Genomic DNA, 6,500 nt, shown 5'->3' on the forward strand with positions numbered 1-6,500 from the left:
ATAGCGTTTTCCCAGTAATATGAGATATTATTCAATTCATTATTAACAATATCCAGTCGTATCTCGTACTCCTTTTCCCTTCCTGTTTCCGAATGGATCCTCCCATACGTTTTCCTCAATTTTTCTTTCAGGTCTTCGGAGAATAAACCTGTCCCGGCTAAAGTCTATACGAAAGTTGTAGTCCTATTATCTTTACACTATATAGCGTTGTGTTTCCTAGGTAATAAGGCTATAATGGATGTATGCAGAGGAAATTTGATATAAAGATTTAGTTAAACGAATTCTAGTAACTTTATCGTGATAATGTAAGGTAACAGAAAAGAAGAACGAATTACAAATCTGCTGATTCTTCTTTTATTTCTTTTACTTGTGCCGTTTTTTCCGCGGATACGCAGGGTCGGCATGGTTAATTGGATGTGGCAATATTAGTTGAAGGGGTGGCTGGATGCCCTTCCTGCCGCTCCCATACCCCCCCGGGAAGGAATTTGTGTACCCCAAATGTCTGCGACTAGTGTAAACCATGGAATAGTGCGAAAGTGTTGAGATGTCTGCGAGCCGTGTAACTGAGGCGGGACGTGGGGACCAGCTCGGTGTTCACCTAGGGGGATGTGGAAAACCGCCTAAAAACCACATCCAGGCTGGCCGGCACATCGGCCCTCGTCGTTAATTCGCTGGGTGGATTCGATCCGGGGCCGGAGCGCCTACCCGAGTCCAGGAAGCAGCGCGTTTGCGCTCTCGGCTACCCTGGCGGGTGTAATTACAAATCTGCTGATGATAGCGAAAAATAGTTTTGGTCTGACGAACAACGTGTTTTGTACCGAGGCAAACTCGACAAACTTTACAACTCTTCGTATGTTTCACGTTACAGCTCTCCATACCTTTTTTTTTTTTCCTGAAGCAACTGTTCAGTTCCCTAGGCGAATCAGGAAGTGAGTCTAAAACCTAACTGGCGAGAGCCTCGCACCAGGGCTTCAGCGCTGTGCGTGATTTATTGCACGTGTGGCTCACCTCCAGTTTCTCTAAAGGTAAATACAACTTATTAAAAGATCCGAGAACGTCCGTCTCGCCCGTTTGGACAAGGTAGCTGTACATATTTCTGTCTCATCTTTCATTCCTCGGGACATTCTCCCTAAACGTCAGTCGGGAGCAAGGCGCTAGATCACATGGAGTGGAACGTGGCTGATGGCCGACAGGCGATGACCCGACCGGCAGTCGAACGCGCAACGACGGACACACGCAGGCATGTTACGTGACGTAACGTGACGGACCGGCCTGGGCCAACCAACCGGGACGACAAGTGTTGTGACGGGCAGCCGTTGTAACTCCTGCTGTGTAGGGGGAAGGGGGGCAGAGAGGCGCTGCAGACCCGTCCCCCGGCGCGCCGCCTTGCTTCAGATGGCCGATAACCAAACAACAATTAATCACCTGCTCGGCGGCGCTGCTATTGTTGGAGCGGGCTCCGGGGCGAGATAGACATTTGCATATTGCCTGATGATGATACGTGATTTAGGGCCGGAGCGCCGCTATCTGCCACGTCACTCACGCCGCGGCGGCCGTCCAGTGCGGCGGTCTGGGACCACGCCGACCCCAGACGGGGGACGTTGGGACGTGTCGGCCGTCACAGCCGCTGCCGCGTGCAGCGCAGGTCTGTCTGTCTGACGGCGCCGGCGCTTTTACGGCACGGCACCGAGTGGCGCTCTGGACAGTCCACAAGGTATCTTCTGTGTGTGATATATGCAAATTCGTGGGCAGCGTACTGGCGTCCAGAACGGCGTCCACTTTCCTTTGTCAGGTGAAACGGTCGACTAGTCAGAACGCAGTCACTCTGATTTACACATTCCCTGAGTCATGGGGTGATGACGCCATCGCCCTACCACTAAGAACCTTTCATAGTTTTACACGTATCAAAATATTTCTCAGCTATCTCCAGGAGAATAAGCATGAAAAATCAAGAGTCTCGAAAATGAAAAGGAATTCTATGAAATTACAAACTGGTGAGCCCAGCAGTATACGGAGCAACGGCAAGTGCTCACTTTACATGACGGCATGGGCGCCTAGCCTAAACTTCAGGTGACGAATATCAAGCGAAATTTGTGGCTATATCGAGCATCTGCTGATAGGGACGAAGCAACGTGCTAGTAACTTCAGATGTTTTGCATAGGAGGGTTTGTGGACCTTTCTGTTCATGTTGTATATTATGACCTTGCGGATATATTATTAGTAACCTCAGTTTTCAGGCTTTACATGCACGGTGTTGGGGGTACAAAGTACTGTGTGGTGACTGAAGGCAGTATACTGAAAAAACACTTATCGCTATAGGTATAAAATGGAAATGTCGTGTGGCTAGGGCCTCCCGTCGGGTAGACCGTTCGCCTGGTGCAGGTCTTTCGATTTGACGCCACTTCGGCGACCTGCGCGTCGATGGGTATGAAATGATGATGATTAGGACAACACAACACCCAGTCCCTGAATTTAAGCTTGAAGAGTAAGTCGGGAGCTGCCGACCAGGTTGCACGCAATGTCCGCTACTCTTTACCAACTCACCGCTGAAGAGTGCTAATTATATATGTAATAACCCTTCCTTTTCAGTTACTATAGTAATTGTCCATAGGACTGGCGACCGTAATTTCCCCCAAATCTCAAATATCTAATTACCGCTAGTTAATTGTTAACGTAACGGCCGCACATTTACTTTCTTTATTAACTTTACCCCTTTTCAAAGCTAATTTCCACCAGTTTCATTGGCATTTTTCCTTTCATTTAGATGTAACCCTTTCCTCCCTCTTTACCGACAGATTAACTTCGGTGACGATTGCTTTTCCCAAATTTCCATTAGGTACACGCGGTTTAATTTTTCACTGTCATTAAGGTCGATAAGTGAGGAGGAGGTTACAGACAGCGATCACGCCTCATTCTCTCCAAAATTAGATCACTATGGCTCAATAACATTGAAATTTGGTATCTGCAGTGTCCAGGGGAGATGCGACATTTCGTCCTCGTGCTCACAAATCCAGTCCTGGACCGAGTGACCTGTGTGAACTGGGCCCTTTTAACTTCGAACACAGCATGAAAACTGGGGAACAAGCACTGTACCATGAGATGGACGTTATCTCGCAGTGCGGAACTATGTACACAACAAAAGGAAAATATTTTATGGTGGAGTTGATGACTCCAATCTGGTGCGAAAACAAATATTTAAAACTGGTGACAGTTTTAACGTTCCCAGATACAGCCGTCATCTGCCGGTGGATAGTGCCGCGATCGAAAATGACGGTGAGGAGCACGTCACGTTCCGTGTGAGGTATCACCTCTTTTCTGAGCATGCACCAACTGCATTAGCCGTGTTTCACGCCGAGGATCACGTCACGTGTGAGGACACTTTTTTTTCCCACTAGCTCCTTAGACTTTATGACCCACCGTCTAATTTCTTATGGTGGGTCGTATATTGCCACTTAGCCGCTGTGACTGGGTCCGGGGTCCGCAGTGACTGAAAGTAACACCACCCCGGCTCCCGTCCCCACTCACACCGTTGCCCGTGTCCCGCCACGTGGAGGCGGGCTCTGTTTAGATCCATTTGATATCTTTTTTTTGTGCAGCATTAGAAAAACTTATAACTAATACAAAATCAAGTAAGATACTAATAAACAAAACGAAATTAAATATTTAGAAAGAAGGAAGGAAGAGAACTGAATAGAGAAGTTATAGGTATGATATTGCCCGTCACCTGGTTGTGGGCGGCGGTCCGGGTCTTGGAATGACCCTCAAGACGCTGGCCGTTGCTCACCATGCCTTTAACATCTACCATCCTAAAAACTACCTTAACTAGAAGAGATTAGAGTACGTTAAAGCTAGAAACTAAGACTAAGACCTCCATGTCCAGTCTGCTAAACTATTTACGATATACAATAGAGAGGTAACTGATTTTGTGCTTGGCTCAAAGTTGCTAATGAAAGGGTACTCGTGGTAAAAGTAATAAGGTAATGACGCTAACGGTTTGTGTTGAGCCTACAAGGCTCCTAGTAGAGTACATCAGGCGCAAGCACCTCCCGGCCCCGCCGACAACATGACCTGAACGGTGGTTTTCCCCGACCTACCATAGGTATCCGTCGGGTTGGGCTCAAAAGAGAGGGACCACAATTAAGAACCTTCCATACAGACTGTGCGCTGCCTCTTAACGGAAGGCGTAGGTCCCTTGAAGAGGTACCTAGCTTTAAGCTCTTATTGGACATGGAGATGCTGTTAACTATTTATATATAAGGTGCAATCTGTTTTTAGGATTGTGTGTGACTTGTGCACCTCTTGTCGGTTGTTCCACTCTGTTCTTTGAATTTGACTTGGTTGACACTATGGATCATCCGCGCTGGACGCTTCAATATCTGTGTTGGTGCCCTGGTCTGTATCTGTTTCTTCTTCATCACTCGTGGTGCTAATCATATCTGTGTCCCCCTGGGCATCGTGACGTCTGTTTGGACCGACTTGCGTTCGGTAGGGTCTGTTGCGCAAGTATTCTATTTGTTGGATCTTCGAGATTTCGTCCGTTAGTTTGTTGAGTTCAGTCCACCTTTCCGGGTCGCGTATTATGGCATGTAGTTCGTTCTGTGTGTTCAGGCGATTTATGTGTACTGTGTGTCTTATGTTCGTGCGTTGTCCGCAGAAGAAGACAGTATGTTCAGAGGAACCTTCTTCCCCGCATGTGCATCTATTAGTCTGCTGCAGACTCACGCGGTACAGGTGCGTGGGATAAGGGCCATGTCCAGTGATGAAATGTACCATACCGCGGCTGGGATCAATATGTTTCAGTTTTAGTCTTTCCCGGATGTCAGGGAAGAAGTTGTATACACGGCGGCCCTTATCGCTGTTGGCCCACTCGCTCTGCCAGGTATCCACTCGCCATGCTCTGAGTTGGCGTGTTGTCTCAATCGGTACACCAGTGATCTGCCGAACCTGGTCTATTCTCCCCATCCTAAGCCAGTACATTGCTGCGCGGTGCCTGATGGTGATATCTATGGGGAAAATTCCCATGACGACGCATAGTGCGTCATTTGGTGTTGTGTTGAATGCCCCTGTTAGTCGAAGTAGAACACTTCTTTGGCCTTGACGTACAATGGTTCTGTTGGTTGAGAGATTTAACCTGTGGGCCCACGTACTGGCAGCAAAGCATAGTACTGACTCGAAGAGAGCGCAATGGTATGTTCGTGTCACTGACAGGGGTAGTCTGAACTGTTCCGAATTTAGCCTAGCCAGTTTGTGTAGTATCTTTTCTGCTTTGTTTGTGCATATTCGCATGTGTTCGTGGAAGTTCAATCGTTCTTCAATGTATACTCCTAGATAGCGTGTGACTGCTAGTCTTTTTATGTTTGTGTCCCCGATTTTGATTATTGGGTTCCTGCGCAGGATACCCTTTAGCAATGTATAAGTGGTTTTGTTTCCTGCTATCTTTAATTTATTATCTGTGCACCATTGGGTTATTGTCCTAAGTGTTCCATTGGTTCTTTCTTCTAGCTGGGCACGGTTATTTGCTGAAACTACGACGAGTAGATCATCAGCATAAGCGACAGCTCCATCTGTCAAGATGTGCTCCTCTAGTAACTGTAGGAGCGGTTCTATAACTATGTCCCAGAAGATGGGGCCGCAGATCGACCCTTGCGGACAGCCTTTTGTAATTCGTTTAATCACTTTCTGGTTGTCCATTTGCCAAACGACCGTTCTGTCTCTGCAGTAGTCCATGAAACTATTATACAGAGACTCCGGTACCTGCAGGTGTCTGAGCCTCTTGAACAAGGCCGGCCACCAGAGGTTGTCGAAGGCACCTGAGATGTCTATCATAATTGCAAGTGTGTATTTGGAGGGTGTGTCGTGTACTATTTGGAGTGCTCTGTTAATTGCGTCGTCTATAGATTTCCCTTCCCTGAAGCCATATTGGTGTGGTGTCAGTCCCCGTAGTGTTCGGTGTGCTTGTAGTCTTTTGCAGAGTAGTTTTTCTTGTACTTTACCGAGTGTATTGATAAGGCAAATTGGTCTGTATGACTTGGGGTCTGATGGGTCTTTGTCTGGAGCCTTTTTGATGATAACCGCCTTCGAGGTCTTCCACACTGCAGGCACACGGCCCAGCCTTAATGCATCGTTTAACAACGTTGTGAGAAGCGGGATGATCTGCGGTGCAATTTGTTTGAGGACCTCAGAGTGGATACCATCCGGCCCAGGCGCCTTTTTGTTTTTGAGTTCTGAGATCGCTGTCGCCACTTCTTCCTGCGCAAATGGACAGGTGACGGTTGGTGTGGTGTATACTGTGTCTACTTCGCGTCTCAGTGCTGCGTGTTGTGGTGTGTCTGTGTCTGCGATGTCGTCGGGCAGGAGTTTGCTCAGCAGGAACTCCGCTGTGCGTCTCCAACCCTTAGTCATCTCACCATCCTCCTGTCGCAGCGTTCCCACAACCAGTGGGCTCTTAATTTTCTCTGTCACGATTTTGTATGGTTCCCCCCAAATGTTTAGTTGTGTTT

Source organism: Schistocerca americana, chromosome 8, assembly GCF_021461395.2.
Source record: "Schistocerca americana isolate TAMUIC-IGC-003095 chromosome 8, iqSchAmer2.1, whole genome shotgun sequence".
Lineage (NCBI taxonomy): Eukaryota > Metazoa > Arthropoda > Insecta > Orthoptera > Acrididae > Schistocerca > Schistocerca americana.